The sequence below is a fragment of the Ovis aries genome, chromosome 14 (assembly GCF_016772045.2).
Source record: "Ovis aries strain OAR_USU_Benz2616 breed Rambouillet chromosome 14, ARS-UI_Ramb_v3.0, whole genome shotgun sequence".
NCBI lineage: Eukaryota > Metazoa > Chordata > Mammalia > Artiodactyla > Bovidae > Ovis > Ovis aries.
Genome location: NC_056067.1, coordinates 23194650 through 23217307, shown reverse-complemented (window position 1 = coordinate 23217307; position 22658 = coordinate 23194650). Strand labels below are relative to the sequence as shown.

General features: G+C 45.7%; 2 long non-coding RNA genes across 2 annotated transcripts in view; one reads left to right on the top strand and one right to left on the bottom strand.

Moving 5' to 3' along the window:
• The first annotated feature begins 3309 nt into the window (after nt 1-3309).
• LOC132657677 (uncharacterized) lies at nt 3310-10624 on the top strand. The gene is made up of 3 exons (XR_009596179.1): nt 3310-3513; nt 3906-4014; nt 7016-10624. It is a non-coding gene; the product is annotated as an uncharacterized LOC132657677 (long non-coding RNA).
• Nucleotides 10625-14570: 3946 nt separating this feature from the next.
• LOC105608122 (uncharacterized) overlaps nt 14571-22658 on the bottom strand; it is a 46253-nt gene continuing 38165 nt past the window's right edge. Inside the window, exon 3 of the long non-coding RNA XR_001045049.5 lies at nt 14571-15047. This is a non-coding gene — a long non-coding RNA (uncharacterized LOC105608122). The remainder of the gene's footprint in view (nt 15048-22658) is intronic.

Sequence of the window (22658 nt, the reverse complement as noted above, 5' to 3'; positions counted from 1 at the left end):
TTTTCATTCTTTCCCATTATAGGTTATTATGACATATTGAATATAGCTCCCGATGCTATATGGTAAGTTCTTCTTATTTATTTTTTTAAGAATCAGATGAGGTGATGGAGGGAAAAGTGGAAAGAGTTACACACATGAGTAATTATTAGGATTTTCATGCCTTTGGCTGAATTCAAAATGCTAACTCCTTGGTCTTTTTCCTGTGATATTCATATTCCTTCTGTGCTTCATCCTTTGTGCCTCAGGGTAAATGAATTGATTTGGCCAAGGAGCGTGTGGGTGAGAATAATAATATGAGAAATAAGAATAACAACAGCAACAGCAATATCTGCTTCCCAGGTGGCTCAGATGGTAAAGAATCCACCTGCCAATGCAGGAGACACAGGAGACACGAGTTCGATCCTGTGATATTTGTCAAGGAGTACATCAAGGCTGTATATTGTCACCTTGCTTATTTAACTTATATGCAGAGTACATCATGCAAAATGCCGGACTGGATGAAGAACAAGCTGGAATCAAGATTGCCGGGAGAAATATCAATAACCTCAGATATGCAGAAGACACCACCCTTATGGCAGAAAGTGAAGAGGAACTGAACAGCCTCTTGAAAGTGAAAGAGGATAGTGAAAAAGCTGGCTTAAAACTCAACTTTCAAAAAACTAAGATCATGGCATCTGGTCCCATCACTTCATGGCAAAAAGATGGGGAAACAATGGAAACAGTGACAGACTTTATTTTCTTGGGCTCCAAAGCCACAGCAGATGATGACTGTAGCCATGAAATTAAAAGATGCTTGCTCCTTGGAAGAAAAGCTATGACAAACCTAGACAGCATATTAAAAAGCAGACATTACTTCGCCAACAAAGTTCTGTCTAGTCATAGCTATGGTTTTCCCAGTAGTCATGTATGGATGTGAGAGTTGGACCATAAAGAAGGCTGAGCACCAAAGAATTGATGCTTTTGAACTGTGGTGTTGGAGAAGACTCTTGAGAGTCCCTTGGACTGCAAGGAGATCAAACCAGTCAATCCTAAAGGAAATCAATCCTGAGTCCATTGAAAGGACTGATGTTGAAGCTGAAACTCCAATACTTTGGCCACCTGATGCAAAGAACTGACTCCTTGGAAAAGACCTTGATGCTGGGAAAGATTGAAGGCAGGAGAAGAAGGAGATGACAGAGGATGAGATGGTTGGATGGCATCACCGACTCAATGGACATGAGTTTGAGCAAGCTTCGGGAGACGATGAAGGACAGAGAAGCCTGTTGTGCTGCAGTCCATGTGGTCGCAAAGAGTCAGACATGACTGAGTGACTGAACAACAACAGTAACAATATCCTGTGTTAACTCTGTGCTGGTCTCAGTAGAGACTTGTCATGAGCTATGAGAGGTACAAGAGAAGAAAATATAAATTGTGGGTCCTTTAGAACAAACATGGGTTTCCCTGGTGGCTCAGACTCTAAAGAATCTGCCTACAATGCAGGAGACACAGGAGACACGGGTTTGATTCCTGGGTCGGGAAGATCCCCTGGAGAAGAGAACAGCTACCCACTCCAGTATTCTTGCCTGAGAAATCCCATGGACAGAGGAGCCTGGCAGGCTACAGTCCATGGAATCACAAAGAGTTGGACACGACTAACAATTTCATTTTTAGTGGCCTCTACTCAAAAGCAGGCAAGTCAAAAGTGTTAGTTGCTCAGTTGTGTTCGACACTTTGCAACCTCGCGGGCTGCAGCCCACCAGGCTCCTCTGTCCATGGGATTCTCCAGGCACAAATACTGGAGCGGGTTGCCGTTCCCATCTCCAGAGGATCTTCCTCACTGAGGGATTGAACCTGGGTCTCCTGTACTGCAGGGGGATTCTTCACTGTCTGAGCCACCAGGGAACCCTAGGAAGCTTTCACATAAAACTCCATCTTTCCAATGTGTTTAAAGAAGTGAAAGGAGGGAATTTACTGGCAGTCTAGGGTTAGAATTCTGCTTTCATTGTGGAGGGCACGGGAAAGGAGGGAATTTACTGGCAGTCTAGGGTTAGAACTCTGCTTTCACTGTGGAGGGCACGGGTTTGATTCATGGTTGGGGAACTATGATCCTGCAAGTGTTGCAAAAAAAAAAAAAAATTAAAAAAAGAGGGATGGAAGGGCCAGCTTTTCCCCACAGTGCCACTGGCGTGCACCCCTGGGGTGTCTCTGAGCCGTCTTCGCCCCTTTGGAAGGGGCCTGCCCTCTGCATTCTCCTCACTGCTGTTGGAGCCACAACGCGAGGTCAGCCAAAGATACAGAAGATTCAGACAATCCTCTTTCAATAGTGGGGTGGTGGGGCCCTCGGCAGCCTGCGGTGTCCTAAGGTCACTCCTGGGAACCTCTGTCTGCCTCAGGCCTGCTGCTTGTCACCTCCGTGGAGCTGTGGATTACTAATAGCGGCTGCTATTTGTGGACCGTCTCCCCACCCTCCAGCATCAGCTCACACGACTGTCTCGATAGCTCTGGGCGAGGGTTACACTGTCCACTTATAGATGAAAAGACAGAGGGATCAAAATACTCTGTGCCTCACCCAACACCACGCCCTCAGGAAGTGCCGAGGCCAGACCTGAGAACTTCCCTTGACCGTCGTCTATGCGTCAGTCGGCAGAGGTGACTGGGGCAGGGGACCCCGCCCCCCCAACCTGGTCCAGGTTTGAAAGAAGGGAGATGGGAGGAGAACTAAGGGGATCAGAGACAGGAAAGCCCCAAATGAGAGTCAATGAGGGAAGGGAGGAGCTTTCTAATTGTTTGGGTCAATGCTCTTGTGTTCTCCATGGAGGAAATGGGGAAGGTGGTGGCTTCAGTGACCACCCAGTAGCTTTGGAGTAGAGGACCAGGTCATCACAGACATAGTAGGGGCCTGAGTCTGGAACCTACTACCTCCACTCTGGACTTTGCCATTTAATAGCCCCCTCCCTGATAGCTCATTTGGTAAAGAATCCACCTGCAATGCAGGAGACCCTGGTTCGATTCCTGGGTTGGGAAAATTCACTGGAGAAGGGATAGGTTACCCACTCCAGTATTCTGGCCTGGAGAATTCCATGGACTGTATAGTCCATAGGGTTGCAAAGAGTTGGAGCCAACTGAGCGACTTTCACTTTCACTCTCCCTCTGCGGAGTCTTTAACTTGCTTAGCTAGCAGCAGGGGAATGTCTATCTGTCTGTCCATCTATACATGCCTGGGTCTTTGTTCTTTGACCCCCCTCCTCCAGAGCCGGTGGGTGATCTTTCCACACGACACGTTCCCTCTTTGGACTTTGAGAAGTAAAAACCCAGCCACCACTGCTGTGCACCCATACTTGAGCCTGGAGGAATGTTAAAATTCAACTGGGGAGGTGCCTAGTGCGACAGAAGCCTAGATTAAAAAAAAAAAAATAAAGGGATTTCAGGCAAGAAGAAAAAATAAAGAAGCAAGACTTAAAATGTCCTGTGAAATGGAGAGCATCGGGCCCCCCCGGCGCAGACGTCCGTGCGAGATGACTCCTTTAGAAAGCGGTGAGTTTTGTGTGAGCACAGATGCATTTTGTTTTCCTAGGAGGAATCGATGATTAAATTATCAGAAACCAAGCTCAAAACCAGGCTGCCTGCATCTTCCCCCAGCCGTCCCCAGTGTCTCCTGCTTATGAGGTGCCAGCTTTATCTCGGAAGCTTTAGTTTAAATGCCCAACATATCTTATTAATGAAAGTAATAAGCTGTTGTTTATATATGTCATAATGGGGAATATGACTATTTAATATAAATCTGACATTTAAATTCCGCTTAGTTCTGAGATGTGGACGATATCAAGGCATAACTCTTTACCCTGGAGTAAAAACTCCCTGGGTCTGCATTTTCTAGCATTGAAGTTTTCAAAGTAATCAGGTTCCTTTTTTTTTTTTCTTTCCAGAGGAACCAAATTGTGAAGACATCTGTTCTGTTATTAATTTCACATAAATCTTAAGCTCCTCAAGGCCAGAAATGAGGCTTCATTCACGTCGAATTAATGAAACATGATTGTAAGTCCCTTGCATGGAAATGCTGTCACACAATTCTGAGCTGCTTAGAGCACTGAGTAATCTCAGAAACTGCCAGGGGACAGCCATGTGAAATCCGCCCTCCCCTCCCGCCGCCACCCGAAAACAATATTTGAAAATATCACAACACTAACTATATCCTGGAAGATTAATAGCAGATGAAAATTTCTGGGAAATGAATCAGCCTTTCTTGGTAAAGGATACAAATATCCTGGGCAAAAGCAGATTGCACTGTGTAAGAGCTCTTTGGATACAGTTTAATAACTGTGCCCAGGGAGGCCCTAGGTATGCCTGAAAGGAGGAGGGGGGGATGTCCTGGGATGCCTTGCAGGGAGGTCTTTGGGGAGCATGTTAGCAACACGGTTCAAATCTAGGTGGCATAGGTTTGAGATGGGGAAACTGGACTGGCCGGGGCATGATACATGTGTGGGTATGAGACTGCCTGCGTTTATGTGTGTGCATATGAGTGTGTATGAGTGGATGAATGTGTGTGTGTGTGGATTCAATGAAGTTTGTGCAGGTGTGTATGAAAATGTGTGCACTGCTTGTTTTCATGAGTGAGCATGTGTGGGTGTCTGTGTGTATAAATGTGGGTGAGTTTGGGTGTCAGAGTGTGTATGATTTTGTGTGTGCATGGGTCCACGCGTTTGGTGTAACAGTGAGGATATGCGTATACAGAACATGTCTGTGTGAGTTGGCATTTGTGTTGTATGCATGAGCGTAAATGGTGCACGTGAGTGCCTGCAGAGAGCATGTATGTGTGTAGATATGTGAGTTTGTACAAGTGTGTACATTGGAAACCTCTCTGGATGGACATGAATCCATTGGTAGGAGACCCAGCTCAGTAGCGCCGCACCATCTTGCACCCTCCTGAGTTCTTCTTAAAAGGAACTTGCTTCAGGGTTTTGCGTGTGGGGGGCATGATTTTTTGTGAAATAACTGAGATTTGCCAGCAGAAAGATTGTCTGGAGGGAGACAGGGAAGGGGGAGCCTGAGATTTCTTAATCAAACTTCTTCCAAGTGTTATTTTTGGTCTTCCGCTGAGCTGGGACCCAAAAAAGGAATCTGCATATGATATTTACATCTCAAATCTTCAGAGCCTCATTAGCTTTGATATTTATTTATTTATTTATTTGCAAAAAAGGAATTTAAATCAAACAGAGAGGCTCCAAAGCAAAAACCTTTGAATGCAGGGCAAAATTAATTAAAACAGGCAGCCGATGGGTAGAGTGGAATACAATAGAACTCAGAGAAAAGGCAATGAAAACTAATTAGACTCAGATGGGAAAAAATCCTTCCTTATTTTAGTGGTCGTCTATTGGTAATGAACTGATATTGGAAGTAAAGATCGGAATTTGAAACCCCTTTTTTCTAGCCGTTTCCTTCTTTGTTTCCCTAAGGCTCTGATCTTCCAAACTAAGCCAGTCAAATGACTGGTGGTCATGTTTATTATGTTTTGGAGCCAACAGTCTAGTCTGTATCAGCAATCGTCCCCCAAGTAGCAAGTAGGTGGAATAAAGAGACAACCGAACGCAAGGGATGTTGAACTCCCAAGAGTTAGCGTTAACCCAAGTAGTGGAACCCATTTGTGTATATGAGCAGATACAGTCCCAGCTACATTTTTGCCTCTGGATAGTTTGAGGCTTTGTTTCACCATCCAGGCTTTGTAGATCTGTGAAAAACATTTTCATCCACCCAGTGGAAAAACCCTTGACCAACAATATAAGAAAGATTTTTAGCTTTGTTTAGCATAAGACTGAATCAAGCGGTCCCGCTTTCTCCTCGGGAGTTCTTTTGAATGAAATGATCAGTCAGTCTGTATGCATTTTGCCCTTCTGTATCATGCAACAGCGCAAGCATACAATTGTCACAGGGGGACAATTCCATGCATAGCCAGCCAGTCACAAAGTTTAAAGTGGGCCACATGTGTCTTTGGCAAGTCCTAGGTCCCCTTTCAGCTTCGTTTAGAATCTCCTTTCTAACACACCCCTCCCTCCTCAAACCCAGTGCTTAAGTCTCTCTGGATGACCCTGGGTCATTTCCTGTTAAAGAGAGTGGGCTTTGAGGAACACCATGATAAGCCATAGTTCAATTTTAAAAAATGGTGAAAATGCTAATGGGGAAATTTTAGGCTTTGTGGCAGTTGGATGAAAGGGATATTTTTGAACAAAAAAATCTTTCCAATGATTCCTCAAAACAATTCTCCTGCAATGCATAGAGATGGCCTTGTTCAGATAAGTCAGTAAATAAAACCAGATCTCAGTTTTCCTCTGTGTAAAGTGGAAGGAATTGAATTGGAACTTAAAGAGTGATCTTTAAGATTTCTTAAAGCCAGTATAATTAGTGACTCTAGCACACACACATATGTGTGTGTGTATATATATATATATATATACATATAAAAATAAATACATATACCTTACACATACATATAAATATATACTCACAGAGAGAATAACTTTGCTGTGTATAAAGAAAATCAAGGCTCTCCCTTATAAGTAGTATATGGATTCATTCATTCATCACTCATTCATTCATGCATGTCTGTCACCCATGGGCTGAGGTCCTATTTCCCACAGTTCTTCTATATCATTTCATTTAATCCTTGCAGCAACCTTTTGAGCTGGGTATCCCATGGACAGAGGAGCCTGGTGGGCTACAGTGTGAGGGTTTGCAAAGAGTTGGACACCACTGAGTGACTGAGAACCACACAGACACATTCCTCACAGGAGTAATAGGTAATCTATTTAACTATCAGTACACTACAATATAGTTCACGGGGTCCTCAAGGCAAGAACCCTGAAGTGGTTTTCTAATCCCTTCTCCAATGCACCATGTTTTGTCAGAACTCTTCACCATGACTTGTCCGTCTTGGGTGGCCCTACACAGCATGGTTCATAGTTTCACTGAGTTAGAGAGGCTGTGATCCAAGTGATCCCGTTTGGTCAGTTTTCTGTAACTATGGTTTCCATTCTCTCTGCAGGAAATCAGTGCTGAATATTCACTGGAAGGACTGATGCTGAAACTGAAGCTCCAATACTTTGGCCACCTGATGTGAAGAACTGACTCATTAGAAAAGACCCTCATGCTGGGAAAGATTGAAGGCAGGAGGAGAAGGGGACAACAGAGGATGAGATGGTTGGTTGGCATCACTGACTCAATGGACATGAATTTGAGTGAGCTCAGGGAGTTGGTGATGGACAGGGAAGCCTGCTGTGCTGCATTCCATGGAGTTGCAAAGAGTCAGACATGACTGAGTGACTGAACTGAACTGACTGACACCACAATATGGGCCAATCAGAAAGGACACCAAGCGAAGCCCTTGTCTGTGCCAGCTACTCACTGTAAGATGAGAAAATGTGAGGGTCTGGGGGAGGCACAGGAAGCCAGGACGGCTGGCAAGATGGAAGGAGGCTTATGTTAGTCACTCAGTCGTGTCCAACTATTCGAGACCCCATGGACCATAGCCCACCAGGCTCCTCTGTCCATGGAATTTTCCAGACAAGAATAATGGAGTGGGAAGCCATTCCCAGGAAAGAATTGCCTGCAATGCAGGAGGCCCAGGTTTGATCTCTGGGTCGGGACGATCCCCTGGAGAAGGGAATGGCTACTCACTCCAGTATTCTTGCCTGGAGAATCCCCACGGACGGAGGAGCCTGGAAGACTGCAGTCCATGGGGTCACAAAGAGTTGTACATGCCTGAACAACTAAGCACACACATACCACCAGGGAAGTCCTATTTATCACCTGGCTTGGGGAGGGTTTCATTTTCAAATGACCAGGACAAGCTGGACCACACACCATATCTGGATATGGCTGAGCATCACCCATGATATTCAGTCTCCAAATTCTGCTGACAGCAACAATGAAGCTGTGGGAGGTCAAGTAACCTTCTCAAGGACAACCCACTAGGCAGTGACAGTCCTGAACTGGAAGCCAGTTTAAATCTTTAAGACCCCAAAGTTCCACATCCTTAACCATCATGCTGACTGCAGAGATGTCTGTAAGCTGAATTCAGTTAAGTCCCAGGCTGGCCCAGAGTTTCTTTCCCAAGATCCCAAGGAGACATTGCAGGATCCAGTTTGAGTTAAGGTAGAGCTGCCAGATTTAGCAAATAAAAAATACAGGATGCTCAGTTAAATTTGAATTTCAGGTAAACAACCATAATATTTTTGCATATTTTAGCATATTGTACAGCACAGAGTTATAATAAAAGATTATTCATTGTTGATCTGAAATTCAAATTTAACTGGACATCCTGTATTTTATTTGGCAAATCTTAGTGGTGGGTGAGGGAATGGACACAAGAGTGCCAAGACATTTCAATTCAGAAAGATTTTCTTTTCTAGGCACTCCCTTCTCGGAGGCTGCTAGGTCTCAGAGCAGTAGGAATCCTTCTGACCTCATTCCTTGTACCTTCTTGATTCTGAAGTCAAAACGCCAGGCCAGAGGGTCATCTAAGCTGTAACTCTGCCTCTTCTGGTCCTGTCTCCACACAAAAAGGCAGAACCCACTGCATAGTGGCTTGGCTTTAAAGCCCAGGAACATGGTCCGCCAGGCATGTCCTCCTTTCTGAAGCACATGGAAACTATTCCCTTCCAGAAGGTCTTCATGGTTAGTCTGCTGCGAGTCTTGGTGTTTCAGCTGCAGTTATAATTTCTGTAGCACCCACCACCCTCCCCCCGCCCCACCCCAACTCAGATGGTATTTATTAGAATACATTGCTTTTGAAAAGAAAACTGCATCTTAATTAAAGGTTGGCGATCCAAAGCCTGTTAGCAGATGAGAAAAATTAAACAACTACTATGAACAGGGCTGTGAGTCTCCTGTTGGTTAAAGCCCCATCCACACGATGAGGCTCTCCTATGTTTCAGGCCATCCCCTCATCTTCATCAGATGCTGTGTGTATGACATAGAAATGAACCACAAGGCTAAAGAGAGCAGCTTTCAGAGCAAAAATGGGCTTGTCTTGTATTTTAATCATTCCCCTTCATGGGTTGCAGCCCAAACACAGTGCCTGGGGTGGGGATATTGAAGCCTGTTTGCGCTGGTCTTCCTTGCTGTGTGGGCTTTCTCTAGTTGCAGGGAGCAGGGGTACACTCTAGTTGTGGTGCACGGGCTTCTCATTGTGGTGTCATCTCAGGCTCCAAGGGTGTGTGGGTTCCAGCTGTTGCAGCCTGTGGGCTCAGTAGTTGTATTCAGGAGCTCAGTTGCTCTGCAGCATGTGGCATCTTCCCAGACCAGGGATCAAACCTGTGTCTCCTGCATTGGCAGGCAGATTCTTGACCACTGAGCCACCTGGGAAGCCCAGGGAAGGTTGTTTGATGTACAGAAATTGACCCCACTGTGCACCCCAATGGATTGGAAACTGACCCACTGGTGTGGATAGTGGTTTCTGAGACTAGGTGAAGGCTGGAAGAATCTGGCCTTTGTCTCACTTCTGAACCAAGATGGACTTAAGCTGGTGGAGAATAAAAACACCCCTTCTCTGGGGAGCTTCTTAACTTGAATTCCATGGAGCAGAAGCTGCCTGAAGGATTCCTTGGGGAGAATTCAGGGAGTCTGTGAACTTAGATGGGAAAAATGTATATATCCATGCCCTCCTCCAGGGGATCTTCCCAACCCAGGGATCAAACCCAGGACTCCTGCATTGCAGGCAGATTCTTTACCATCTGAGCCACCAGGGAAGCCTGTATACACACACACACACACACACACACACACACACACACACACACACACTCACACACACGCACACACACATTAATTTTTTTTCTAACTGAAAGTTAGCATTTCCTCCAATTCTGAATGTAGGTAACAAACCATGACTGTTTTGGCACTGCATGTGGCTTTTGTCATCAACAGAAATCACAGATATTTAATATCGTATCAAAATGATAATAGCTGTTAGATTCACTTCTATATCTTGTTATCTAAAGGTTAATAGAAGCACATGAATTCTTATATCTTTAAACTTACTTGAATAGCTGTCCTTTAATATGATTTTTTCTTTGTAATCCTATTTTAAAACTTTATGCCTTTAAACACATTACTTGTAGGGAAACTTGAAGACTTCGCGTTAAGTGAAATAAGCCAGTCACAGAAGGACAAACGCTGTATGATCCTACCTATCTAAGACACCCAGAGGAGGTGACTTCATAGAGACCGAAAGTAGAATGCTGGTTGCCAGGTGCTGGTGGGAGGGGGAACGGAGCGTTAGTGCTTGATGGGTAAGAGTTTCAGTTTGGGCAGATGATAAAAAGGTCTGGAGATGCTGGTGGAGATGGTAGCACAATAGTGGGAATGTACTTAATGCGACTGAACTGCACACTTAACCTGGATAGAGAGACTAACACTATTAGCATATGTAATACTATTAGCATATGTAAAACAGCCAGCCAGTGGGAATTTGTTGTGCGATGCAGGGAGCTCAAACCCTGTGCTCTGTGACAACCTAGAGGGGTGAGATGGGCTGGGAAGTGGGAGGGAGGTACAAAAGGGAGGGCATGAATGTATACCTATGGCAGAAACCAATACAATATGGTAGAGCAATTATCCTTCAATTAAAAATAAATAAATTAATAAAACTGAATAGAATGGTAAATTTTATGTGATGTTGCTGCTGCTGCTAAGTCACTTCAGTTGTGTCCAACTCTGTGCGACCCCATAGATGGCAGCCCACTAGGCTCTTCTGTCCCTGGGATTCTCCAGGCAAGAATACTGGAGTGGGTTGCCAATGTGATGTAATTTATCACAATTTTTAAAAAGCCATGGAAACAATACAGATATTTTCAAATCACATACAAAAAAAAGACACTTATGCAAAGGGGTTCATGGTACTCACTAGGCTAAGACACCCTGATTTGAGAGGAACTGCCCTTTCTCACACCTGTGTATCTTCCCCAGTCTGCTTTACTTGGAGGAAACTTCCTCTCTCTTCAGGGCTCAACTCAAAGGCCGCTGGCCTTGTGGCTGCTGTACTGTCCCCAGGGCTCACTTGGGGATAAATTCTTCCTGTCCCTCTAAACATCCTTCTAGCATCCCAGGTGGACCCTGCTGCCTACCAAGAGCCTGAGGCTTTGCTCTCTGCTTAAGTTAGGGTTTTTTGGCAAGTGTCAGAGAAGTGTTCAAGCCATGTTAGTACCAAACTGAGACTTCCTCCTTGGTGCAATGAGGAAACTTGCTTTCTGTGTCAATATCACTTAATGCTTTGTCCACATACATCTTGAGGTAACTCCCCACATTTTGTGAGACATTTACATCATCTTAGTGCATCTATAGATCCTAGGAGGTTTGTACTATCAGGAATAGCATTTTATAGATGAGGAACCAAGACTCAGAAAGGTGAACTGGTTTAACCCCAGAGGATTTTTTTGTTTATTTACATTGATCATCCTTCTGTAGTGGTGTTCCCTAGGAGAAGCCCAGGGCTTCATTAGAGGATGTTCACTTCTCGTCAGACAATCTGACTTTGAAACAGACAGAGAAAAATGACGGACTGAACAAGGAAGGGTTGCCAGATCCTCAGAGTGGGAAGGATGACCTAGTTTGTCTTCCCTGTTTTAGATGAGGACACACAGGGCGGGCGTGTGGAAGAGCTGAACCCACGCTGCCTGAGCCCTAGAGCCCTGGCACCAGCTCAGGTACTTGTCCAGCTTCGAGCCCATGCTGCCTGAGCCCTAGAGCCCCGGCACCAGCTCAGGTACTCGTCCAGCTTCCATCCTCACCCATGTTCCATGACCTATGGTTACTTCAGTCTGAGGCCTGGTGATGGAGGGAATGGGAGGGAGGGAATGGGAGAGAGGATCTGGATCTGGACCATGTCCTGATTCTCAGAATCCATGTCACCTCTTGGATTGATGCCTAAACCGCAGTCACAATCGCTGTGTGAACCCACTGATGTAGATTTTCTCAGTGATTCCAAACTTGCATCACTCGCGGCTCCCTTTATGGTGGTGATGGTTTAGCCATTCAGTCGTGTCTGACTCTTGTGACCCCGTGGACTGCAGCCCGCCAGGCTCCTCTGTCCATGGGATTTTCCAGGCAAGAATACTGGAGTGAGTTGCCGTTTCCTTCTCCAGGGGATCTTTCTAACCCACAGATAGAACCCACATCTCATGAACTGCAGACTGTCTACTGCATTGCAGCTGGATTCTTTAGTGCTGAGCCTCCGGGAAAGCCTGGCTCCCTTTAAAACTTTGGCCATATTTGGATGTCATTGAATCTTATCTACCTAGTGCTTTTCCCCTCTCTTTAATGGACCTGTTTTTATTAAAACTTAAATCCATTTACTTACAAAGCGAAAGTTATACCACCAGTGTAAATAGAAAACCAATAACCATATAAATTATTCTGATCAAAAAAATTTCTTAAATTCTACTCTGGTATTGCTGCCTAGAATAGACTCAGCGCCTGAAGTCTTCCCTGTCTTTTTTAAAGCACAAAGGAAACACATGTCAGGTGTTAAAGGCACACTCACATCAAATGGAGACTTTCTTGATATTATTAGGAGGGTTGAAAGGGAGTTTATAAGAACATAATATACTAATTGTGCAAATCAATGCTATTTACTGTCTTATCTGAGCACCACCTAAAATCATTTTGGGTATCATCTGTGGGCTCTGTACATCTCCAAACACTCAGTTCCTCCTCGAGGCAGCCCTAAGCTACTAGTTAGTACTAGCAATAGTTAGCCAGTATGAGTTAGTACTACGAGTGGTTATTACTAGTATGAGTTAGTACTACTAGTACTTAGTACTAGAACTAGTTAGTATGACCCCATTTGATGGAGACTGGCTGATTGGTTAACCTGAGGTGGCACAACCAGCAGGAGCACCTTTGCTCTCTTTGACTCTTCAGGTGGGGCTCCTCTCCCCCTCAGCTGCCTGACCACAGTGGTGTTTTGTTCCAAGGCTACATCCCCCTAGGAAAAGAGCATTTTGCAGCGTCCTGTGGCTCCTCAGGAGCTGCTGAGGCCAGGGGTCCATCCAGGCACAGCCTTCACTGTACGGGGCCGCGTGGAGAGACAGAGTGCTGGCTGGCAGGCTGCATACTCAGGCCAGCAACGTGCATGGGCCTCCTTGGACTTTGCGCATGCAAGCGGATGACATTGATGCTGGGAAGGGGGAGAGGACAGAGGGGAGGGAGATGAAGGCACGCCATAGAGAGGAGGAGAGGCGCTTCAGGTCTTCATCTGGAAAGTCGGGCTGAGAAAACCTGCTTCAGGTCTGCTCTCTGTGGCCGTGAGTCTGTTTCATAGGCGAGTTCCTTTTGGCGTATTTCAGATGCCATGTAAACGTGATGTCATACGGTGTTTGCCTTTCTCTGCCTGACTTACTTCACTTAGGGTGATCATTTCTGGGTCCATCCGTGTTGCTGCAAGTGGCATTATTTCATTCTCTTCTAACGGCTGAGTAGTATTCCATTGCATATATGTACCGCACCTTCTTTATCTGTACTGGAAAAGAGTATGGAAAAGAATCTATATGTGTAGCTGAAGCACTTTGCTGTGCAGCATGAATTGTCACAGCATTGTAAATCGACTATACGTCAATAAAATAAATTTTAAAAACCCTATTTCATAGGATGGGTGATTGTGGGGAGGATTGGAGCACATAGTAGGTGCTTTACTCTCCCTCTTCCCTTCCTCCCTCCCATTCGCCTCTTCTCTCTTCTCTGCTCTCCTGTCTCTCTCTCTCTCTCTCTCTCTCTCTCTCTCGTGTGTGTGTGTGTGTGTGTGTGTGTGTGTGTGTGTACTTAGTTGCTCAGTCATGTCCGACTCTTTGCAGCTCCATGGACTGCAGCCCACCAGGGTCCTCTGTCCATGGGATTCTCCAGACAAGAATACTGGAGTGGGTTGCCATGCCCTTCTCCAGGGAATCTTCCCAACCCAGGGATCAAACCCAGGTCTCCCGCATTGCAGGTGGATTCTTTACTGTCTGAGCCACCAGGGAAAACTGAGAATACTGGAGTAGTAGTCTGTCCTTTTTCCAGGGGAATTTTCCCAACCCAGGAATCAACCCGGGGTCTCCTGCATTGCAGGCGAATTCTTTACCAGCTGAACTACCAGGGAAGCCCCCATCTCTCATGGGTACATACAAACATGCACGGATATTGTTTTAAGTGAAAATAATTTGGAGCCAAGGTCTGCACTGACAAGAATAAATGTGACATGTGGAACAAGAAAGGCACTGGCAGATAGAGCCCCTTGAATTTCAGGACAATTTTATCAGAAGGTAGAATAAGGGGTGCTGAAGAGGTACCCTCCAAAGTGGACCAAGAAGTCCCTCACAGCCAACAGCCTGTAATGTCACAATTGGAACCTCATGCTTTTGAGTTTGGCTCTAGCCTCTCTTCTGTGGGTTCCCTAGAGAAATGCAAAAGCCGACACATAAAGCAGAAATGGATATGTCAGATGTCTTCTTTCAAAAGAGACCCTGGGAAAGAGGGGGCTATTAATGGAAGGAAAGGGCAAAGGACAGGATCCATCCAAAGGGGGTGTCTCTTCCTCACTCTGCACTGCGGGGTCCTGGGGCTTTGCACAAGCCGAGGAGGGGTGGGGCTGTGGAAGCCCACGGATTGCAAGAGGGCAGAGGGAACCATTTTCAGGGTGCAGGGTGCGTGCTTGCCTGTCAGTTTCCTCTATTCCGATTTCTTATCTCCTGCGGGCGGAAAGGCGAGGCTGATGCGAAGGAGCGATTACACCCAGACCAGGCCTGCTTCTCATCGCTGGCAAACCACTTCCTCAGGCTCCCTTGAGCTCCGCACATCTGGCAGCTTGGTGGGCTTTTTCTCAGGACCGGGGAAAACACAAACACAGCCGCGCGGGTGTGCACGCTGTGTAAATACAGCCGAGGTGTGCCGAGAAGGAGTAGCAGGGGTGCCTGGGATCAGATGTTCTCAGTCACTCTGTGCGCTTTAGTAAGCCTGTCTCCTCCACTGGGGCCTCTGTTTCCTGAGCTGTGAACTTGCGGAGGGGAGAGGAGGCGAGTCGATGTCTCAGAACTCTTCTTGTGCTTTAAAATTAAAACAAAAAATGATATGGACGCTGCTCTCAAATAAAAATACAGATACACAGGAAGGCATAGAGAAATACCGGTGACTTTTGTCACTGGTACTGTAACCCCATTGCTCTAGAGCTAAACACATACCTAGACAATAAGGAAAATCCGACTCCACCATAGCATCTCAATTATCAGCCGAAGAGAGGGAGTCATGCCGACTTAAGGGCCGTATTACCTATCTATCTATCTATCTTCCTGACCCAGGGATTAAACCCTGGGTCTCCTGCACTGCAGGCAGATTCTTTACCCTCTGAGCCACAAGGGAAGCCCCATTCTACTATTATCTATTTATCTGGCCTCATGGCATATGAGGTCTTAGTTCCTGGACTAGGGATTCAACCTGCATTGCAAGCTCAGAGCCTTAGCCCCAGGCTACCAGGGAAATCCCAAGGGCTGTATTTCTTTCTTTCTTTCTTTTCTTGCTTAGAAATAATGAGCTTAACCTGAACCTAGACATTAGGGTTCAGGCACATGAGGCCTTTTTTCTTTTGCACTATATGGTATTTTTAAAAAATGGAGCAAACTTTTCTTTTTGAGTGAACATTTTAATAATAAGATTTCCCATGAAAATGCCAATAACTGACCTCTCTAGAAAAGTCAACAGATCTGGGACCATCAGCTGGAATTAGGCCTGCCTGTCAAGGCCATAGTCTGTTCATCTTGATCTCTGCTAGGTGATACTACTTTCTCTTGTCACCTGCCCAGCCACGATGTTGGAGTCAGTGACTTTGTTTTCCAAGTAGAGTGTCTGAATCTTCGAGGTAGAAAGGGAGACACTCCTGTTGGAAGTGTTATCTTCTTCCCTGGTGACTGATAAGGGCACGGCCCAGAGTGTGCTCTGCTCTAACCTGTTGTGCTTTCCTGCCTCAGCCCAGAACAGGCCTAGTGCAGTCCCCTCCTCTTCGCTGGCTGTGAACAACGCCTGGGGACACATGGCTGTCGGAGCCCTTAGGGAGCCTGAAGGCCCCGCCCCTCAGAAGCAAGTATCTGCCTGCCTGAGCAGGGCTGGGGTCCATGTGCATCCCAGAAACGTCCCAACCTCCCATTTGATCTGGGTTTCCTGCTCAACCTTGCAGTACCTACTGCCAACTTGTGGCTTTCATGTCTTCTGCCCCGGGCCTTTTTCCAATGTGTGAAATGCTTTCTCTTTTTTTCTGCGATAGGTCTTCATGCTTGCTGAAAGGTTTTTGGAGAACTGAGGCTTTAGCAAAAAAAAAAAAAAAAAAAAAAGTGGCTTTCTGGGTTGAGGGTTTTGCAAAAATGAATTTTCCCTCCTTGCTTTTCAAGATCCCTCCTGCCTCGCCTGTCTTAACTCCCCAGCTCTGTCCCTGGCTTGCTGTGCCCCAGTGGGGGCTGGAGGGGAATGGTGGGGGTTGATAGCCAGAGAAGGCGTCCAGAGGAGGACTCCTTGGCCACGGCTGTGAGTCTACTGCTAAACATGGCAGGGAGTCACTGAAGAGAAGAGCCTGGGTCAGAGTTCCCAGGTAGGAAAGCGCCAGGCACATTCTGTGGAATGTCTGGTGGGCAGGAACAGAAGGCACCTTCGGCATCTGTTTTAGGGGATTTTGGACTGAGGGATGGTGAGAGAGGAGAGGAAGCAAGGCTCTGAGTGCCAAGGGCTGTGGGTGCCATGCTATACTTTATCCTGAGGCCCCTGGAACCAATGAAGCTTTAAAGCTACAGAGCAATGCAGTCAGATCTGAGTTTTGGAAGTGTCAACGGACTGACTGGAAGAGAGACAAGAAAAGCAGAAAGAAAACAACAAGCGCCCACCCAGGAGACAGTGATTGAATGAGATGATGGTGGTGGCCTGATGGCGGGCAGTAGGTGAGGACATGCGCTTGATTGGAGGGATAGGTCTCTGGATCACGCATGGAGGAGAAGGAAGAGGGATGAAATGGAGGTGATCCCAACGTGCGTTACCTGAGTTCCTGGACATCATGACTCCGGTAATGGGAGCAGCTCAATGGAAAACCCAGTGAGTCTGGTTTGACACTTAAGTAATTTGTATACAAAACAAAAGATGCAGGTTTGGATTTGTGGTACCAATCTGCACATTCTTCAGATTATTTATGGATGTGCATGTGTGATTTTTGAACTCATGAAACATTCATGCTGTGTTGGTGTACACAGTATTTTGGTATCAAGGAAAAGTCCTTTCCTTTCTGCCCTTACTGCCAGAAGCATCACTTTAGCCTTCCAAGCCTGGCTGAAATGTCATCTCTTCCAGGCAGAACTCCTCCCAGGTTCTGATTTCATAGCCGCCCTCATCCCGTGGACCTAGGGTTCACTGTCCCTGTCTCTCTCTCAGTGATAAGCATATTGATTTAATCTTTAAATCCGCCATCTGGCACAGTGTTAGATATATGGAAATTGTCACTAAAAGTTGAAGAAGGAATCCGTGATATTTTTATATCCTTCTTACAGCTTTAGATTCAAGGCACAAAGAAATGCAGCCACTGGTCCCAGACCTGATAGAGCTCTTAGACCAGATCCACAGGGACGTTCCTTCAGCTCTGACCTTTCCCTCCTGATTTCACATTCATGCCTTACACCCAAACACATATCTGCCCCATGCAGTGATTTAGAAGTTAGAGCCCATGTGGAAATCGGGAATTTTCACACGAGGTTTCAATTTTTTGTTTCTTTGGATAAGTCAGAAGAGATGGAGACATTGAGCATGACCCTTTTCTGATTTTCCACACTCCAACCATTCCCCAAGCTTCCCCGAATGGTAGGGAGGGAAGACAGCTGCTGTGTGGTCGAGTGCACGTATTGCTGCTGTTGTTGTTTTCCTACATAGGGGAACATTATTATACAGCCGTGGCTTTAACGGATGGCGATGTAAAGTGAAACTGGAGTGGGCCTTGTGTTTGGAGAGGATGATTGAGGACATATTTTTTGGTGGAAGTAATGGCTGTTCCTATGTGCCCTATTTAATATGCAAATGATCCCATTTCCCTCACTTTCACCATAACCCCTATGCCCAAGGACCCAGGCATCAAGGTCCCTTCCACAGAGGCAGTTGGACACAGTGGTTAGGAGTACGGCTTTCTGGGTGACCTTGGGCAACTTCCTTAGAAATCTGCCTCTCATCTGCAAAATGGGCTGATGATAATAAATCATACCTCCTGGAGGTGGTTGTGAGGATTGGATAAGGCAAAAAGTGTAAAGAGCTCAGAAGAGGGGACTTTCCTGGTAGCCCAGTGGTTGGGACTTTGCCTTCTAATGCAGGGGTTGCAGGTTCGATCCCTGGTTGAGGAGCTAAGATCCCACATGCTTCCCGACCAAAAAATAAAACAGAAGCAATATTGTATCAAAGTCAATAAAGGTTTTAAAAAAATTGTCCACATCAAAAAAATCTTTAAAAAAAGCTCAGAAGAGCCCCTGATCCCTCGCAACTACACACAGGAAAGAAGAGATTTTTGTGACTATGGTGCATGGCAGTATATTGGCATTCACTTACTAGTTCATTGATTTGGTAAACATCTATTGATAGATGATCTTGAAAAATGCCGGACTAGAAATTTTAAAGGTTTCTTGGTCTAGGTCTATAACGCAGTGGTTCTCAATCATGATGTACATGGACTCATCTGGAGAACTCTGGAGTAGTGCTGATTCTGGGGGTCCCCCCTCAAGACTGAACAGCAGATGCCCAGGAGCAGAATCCATGGCCCCCAAAGTGATGATGAACCGTGTCAAGTTGTGGCCTGGATGGGGCACTGTCCTCAAGGGCTTCCTTAAGTTTTGCACCCTGGTGCCTCATTTGCTTCAACTGATCCCTGCCCTGGCTCCGACCTCTAGAGCAGAAACTCCACGAGGGCAAGGTTTTTGTTTATTTTTTTGGTCTATTTTTTCCCTTGATCTATCCCCTGTAACTGGAAAAGCAGTGAATCCATAGTATGCCTTCAGTAAAAATTTATCAAAAGAACAGATGAATGAATGATTCAGCAGCCTAAAGTGGAGGCTACGGCTGCCCCTTTGCTGGAGATAGCCGCGTTTGCTCTCTGCAAGCCAGAGGGGGCAGCTCAGATGGTCAGTGTTCTAGAGGGAACCTTGGAGGTCTGTTGGGACGCTTCTTCCCAAGTCAGAGGCATTTGGTTTCATCATCAAGGTGTCTGCCTTTCCTGCATCCCTCTTGAACTCTTATTTATTTACGTCAATTCATGTTTACTCATCTATATTTTTCCGACAAAGAAATCTTAAAAAATTAGTTCTGTAAAGGAAAAATTACTTATACTTGCCATAAATAGGTAACTGTAAACATAATGAAAAAAGAAAGAAATCATGTTATTAACTTTAGCTGGAAACTATTGCCTGTGGAGGCATGGGAACCTGAATCCTCTTCTTATTATGATAGCAAGAGGTCTAAGAACATAAGAGAGGTGTTAAAGACATACTAGTTTTGGACTGGAGACTTTCAATTGGAGGGAATCAGAAAGCTTGAAAGACAGCTCAAAAGTGATACATTTTCCCCTCTGTGTATTGGCGTGATTTAATGCCATATTCATATTTATCCCCTGATCCCGTCCATATGGTACCCAAGCATCATTGTATCCATCCCACTAGGGAAATCCTCAGCTAGTCCACCCTTTGCATTTTACAAGACTTAAGCTCAAAGAGGAGAAGCGTTCACCCAATGTCTCATTCATTTTTTCATCCGTGTGTCCATCTGACTTCTCTCTGTGGATCATCTCTAATATACCTGGCGCCATGACCCAGGCAGACCAAGTCTCAGTTACCGTGGAGCTACCATCCCAGGGGGAGAGGAGACTGTATCCCAGGTCCCCTGGTTCCTTGTCTAGCGCTCCTCTCCTGCTCCTTCCCATTCACCTGAAGGTGTTTTCATAATTTCCATCCGCACCCTGCTTTCACAGATGACTTGGGCCCTTAGTGTTGCCTTAAACATCTTTTCATTTCAATAAAGCAGCTAGGGCTTTCCTGGTAGCCCAGTGATTAAGAATTTGCCTTTCGAAGCAGAGGACACAAGTTCGATCCCTCATCTGGGAAGATCCTATATGTTGCAGAGCAAATAAGCCCATGGGCCACAACTACCGAGGCTGTGCTCTGGAGCCCAGGAGCCACGACAACCAGAGCCCACGCTCCGTGACAAGTGAAGCCACAGCAACGAGAAGCTTGCACACTGCAGCTAGGGAGTGACCCTCACTCACCGCGACTGGAGAAAACCTGTGTGCAGCCATGAAGACCCAGCACAGCCAAGAAAATTAAGAAAAAAAAAGGCGGATACATTTTCCCTCCATCTAAGGCTCTTCATCCCTGCAACACACACTTGGAGAACGCTGCTAATTTCAGCGTCTGGCTTCCAGACCCAGACGTCAAAACAACTACCTTTCATCTCAGGTCTGTAACACAGAAAACCTTCAATATTAGGAACAGATAGCCTCGAAGGTGGGTTCATATCTCTCAGCAAGATTGCTGTAACTTAACTCTCCCGCGCCCGATCAAGGCTTTCTCTCTGCCTCGTAGGTATTTTAATACAAATGCTCCTTTCATTTGACTGATTGAAGGTCTCCAACCTGCAATAAATGAAACATCTGATCCCCTTGAATCCAAATCCCTTTTTCTTTGATTTTCTTTTACTTCTATTTCTTCGTCCTTTGTTCTACAGCTTGAGTCAAATTTCCCTTTAGAAATTGAAAGAATGTGTGTGGGGTTTTCCTGCCTTAAAAAAAAAAAAAAAAGCCCAGGCTCTAGTGAAACTGCTGGCTCATGGACTAGAATATTAAGATCGAATTCAATGGCTGCCTGTCTCCAACAATGTGAATTGCGGGTCATTATCCCCTGTACTCCCCCCTCCTGCCCCAATATGGGGCAACAGTCATCTGCATTAACCTCTGTGTATAAGTCACCAAAGCTGACTTCCTGAGTAACCCCTAGGCTTAGGAGAAAATATGACTGAAGATTTTTTTGCTTGTTCAAAGAGCTTAGTTATCCATGCACAAAGGCTTACGTATTGGCATTTGGCTATGGAGGTGAGCATGTAATTGCATTTATAGTGACTTTTCCCATCCATAGTAATGGGCTCCCAGTTTCAGGCAAAGCAGGCTCGTACTTAGGTATATTAGCAGCTGGAGATCTTCACCTTCCAACTCTGCTGGCAACGTGGACAACACTGACAAGTACAAGTTCAGGCAGCTGCCGAATCCAGGTTACTCTGGTATCATTTTCAAGGAACATCTGGGCTCAGTCTGACTCTGCTTTCACAAATGGCCCACGTGGCCATTTTAGGACAAATGTACATGGGTATTATCTGAAAGGGTTCAGGCTTTAAAACAAGACAGCCCTAGGCTGGACGTCTGGCTACATCACAATGTAACATGTGGTCCTCAGACAAGTCAACTAACTTCTCTGAGCCTTTAGTTCTACCATCTATAAAATAATGACAGTAGATATTACGATCGTGTATTACAATTTTAAAAAAATTGTGTCATAAGGACGCAACTAAGAAAAGAGATCTTACTTCATTCTCCTCTCTCTGGAAGGAAAAGGCCACTGCAATTTCTTGTTTGGATGTATTTTTTACATGTTTCCTAAATAATTTTGGTGGCCAATGTGGTGAATTAAGTCAGGAAGTTGTTTCAGTGAGACAAGACCTTTGATCTTCAGTTGGTACCTTGGAACGGCCCAGAGTTACTAATGTTGCAGAATAAACCCAAGGTGGTTTAGATTGAAGTTAGCTACCCACCTCATTGTAATAAAAAGTCTGAGAGAATGAGAGAGAGAGAGAAAGAGAGGTTGACTGGTGGTTTCCTAAATGCCAGCATGACTGGCACATGTTCCAAGTTGAACCACAGATACCTGAGTTGGAGATGTGAATCTGAAGGGGTATTTACAGACCTGGTGTCCTGGCTGGTGCAACTGACTATGCGACGTCTGGCTCCCGGGTTTCAGTAACCTCAGCTCAGGTGAATGGAGAAGGATTTGGTGTCCCCATCAGTAAGGCTCTAGGTCAGGCTGATTCCCCTGTTGATACATTTCCAGGAGCTCAGCCCAGGGCTGTGCTGGGAGAGTGTGTGTAAGCTCTTTCACGCATCCTGTTGCTAGTTTTAAAGGGTCTTGTCATCCTTAACGCTCTCTCAACCACTCTCATCTCTCTCTTCCTTCTCCGCCTCCTTTCTTTGTTTTTCTTTGTTTTTTTTTTTTTTTCTTTCTTTGTTTTTCATCTCTGGCCATGTTTCAAGCGTGACTGGAAGCCTGCTGGTGCGAGTTTGCATGGAGGAGGTGAAGGCGTCTCCTATCCTTCTGCTTGGTGCTCGCAGGAAGGCAAACATCAAAAGGCCCTGCGCCTGCTCCCCACGTGGCCCCGATCTTCCTGTATCATGTGGAGAGGAAATTGGGGCCTTCATGCTTCCGTTGCTCAGATCATATCAATTCAGTTTTGCCCTTCACTTCATTTGTAGTTGGAGTGGTCCTTGCAAGCAGGGCTGCTGCAGGTGAGGTGGAAGGTCAGGATGGGGAGAGGAGATGGACTGATGCCGGGGCTGGTAAAGACTCCTGGAGATTTTGGAAATGAGGGTGGAGTGGAGGGAAAATTGAGGGCAA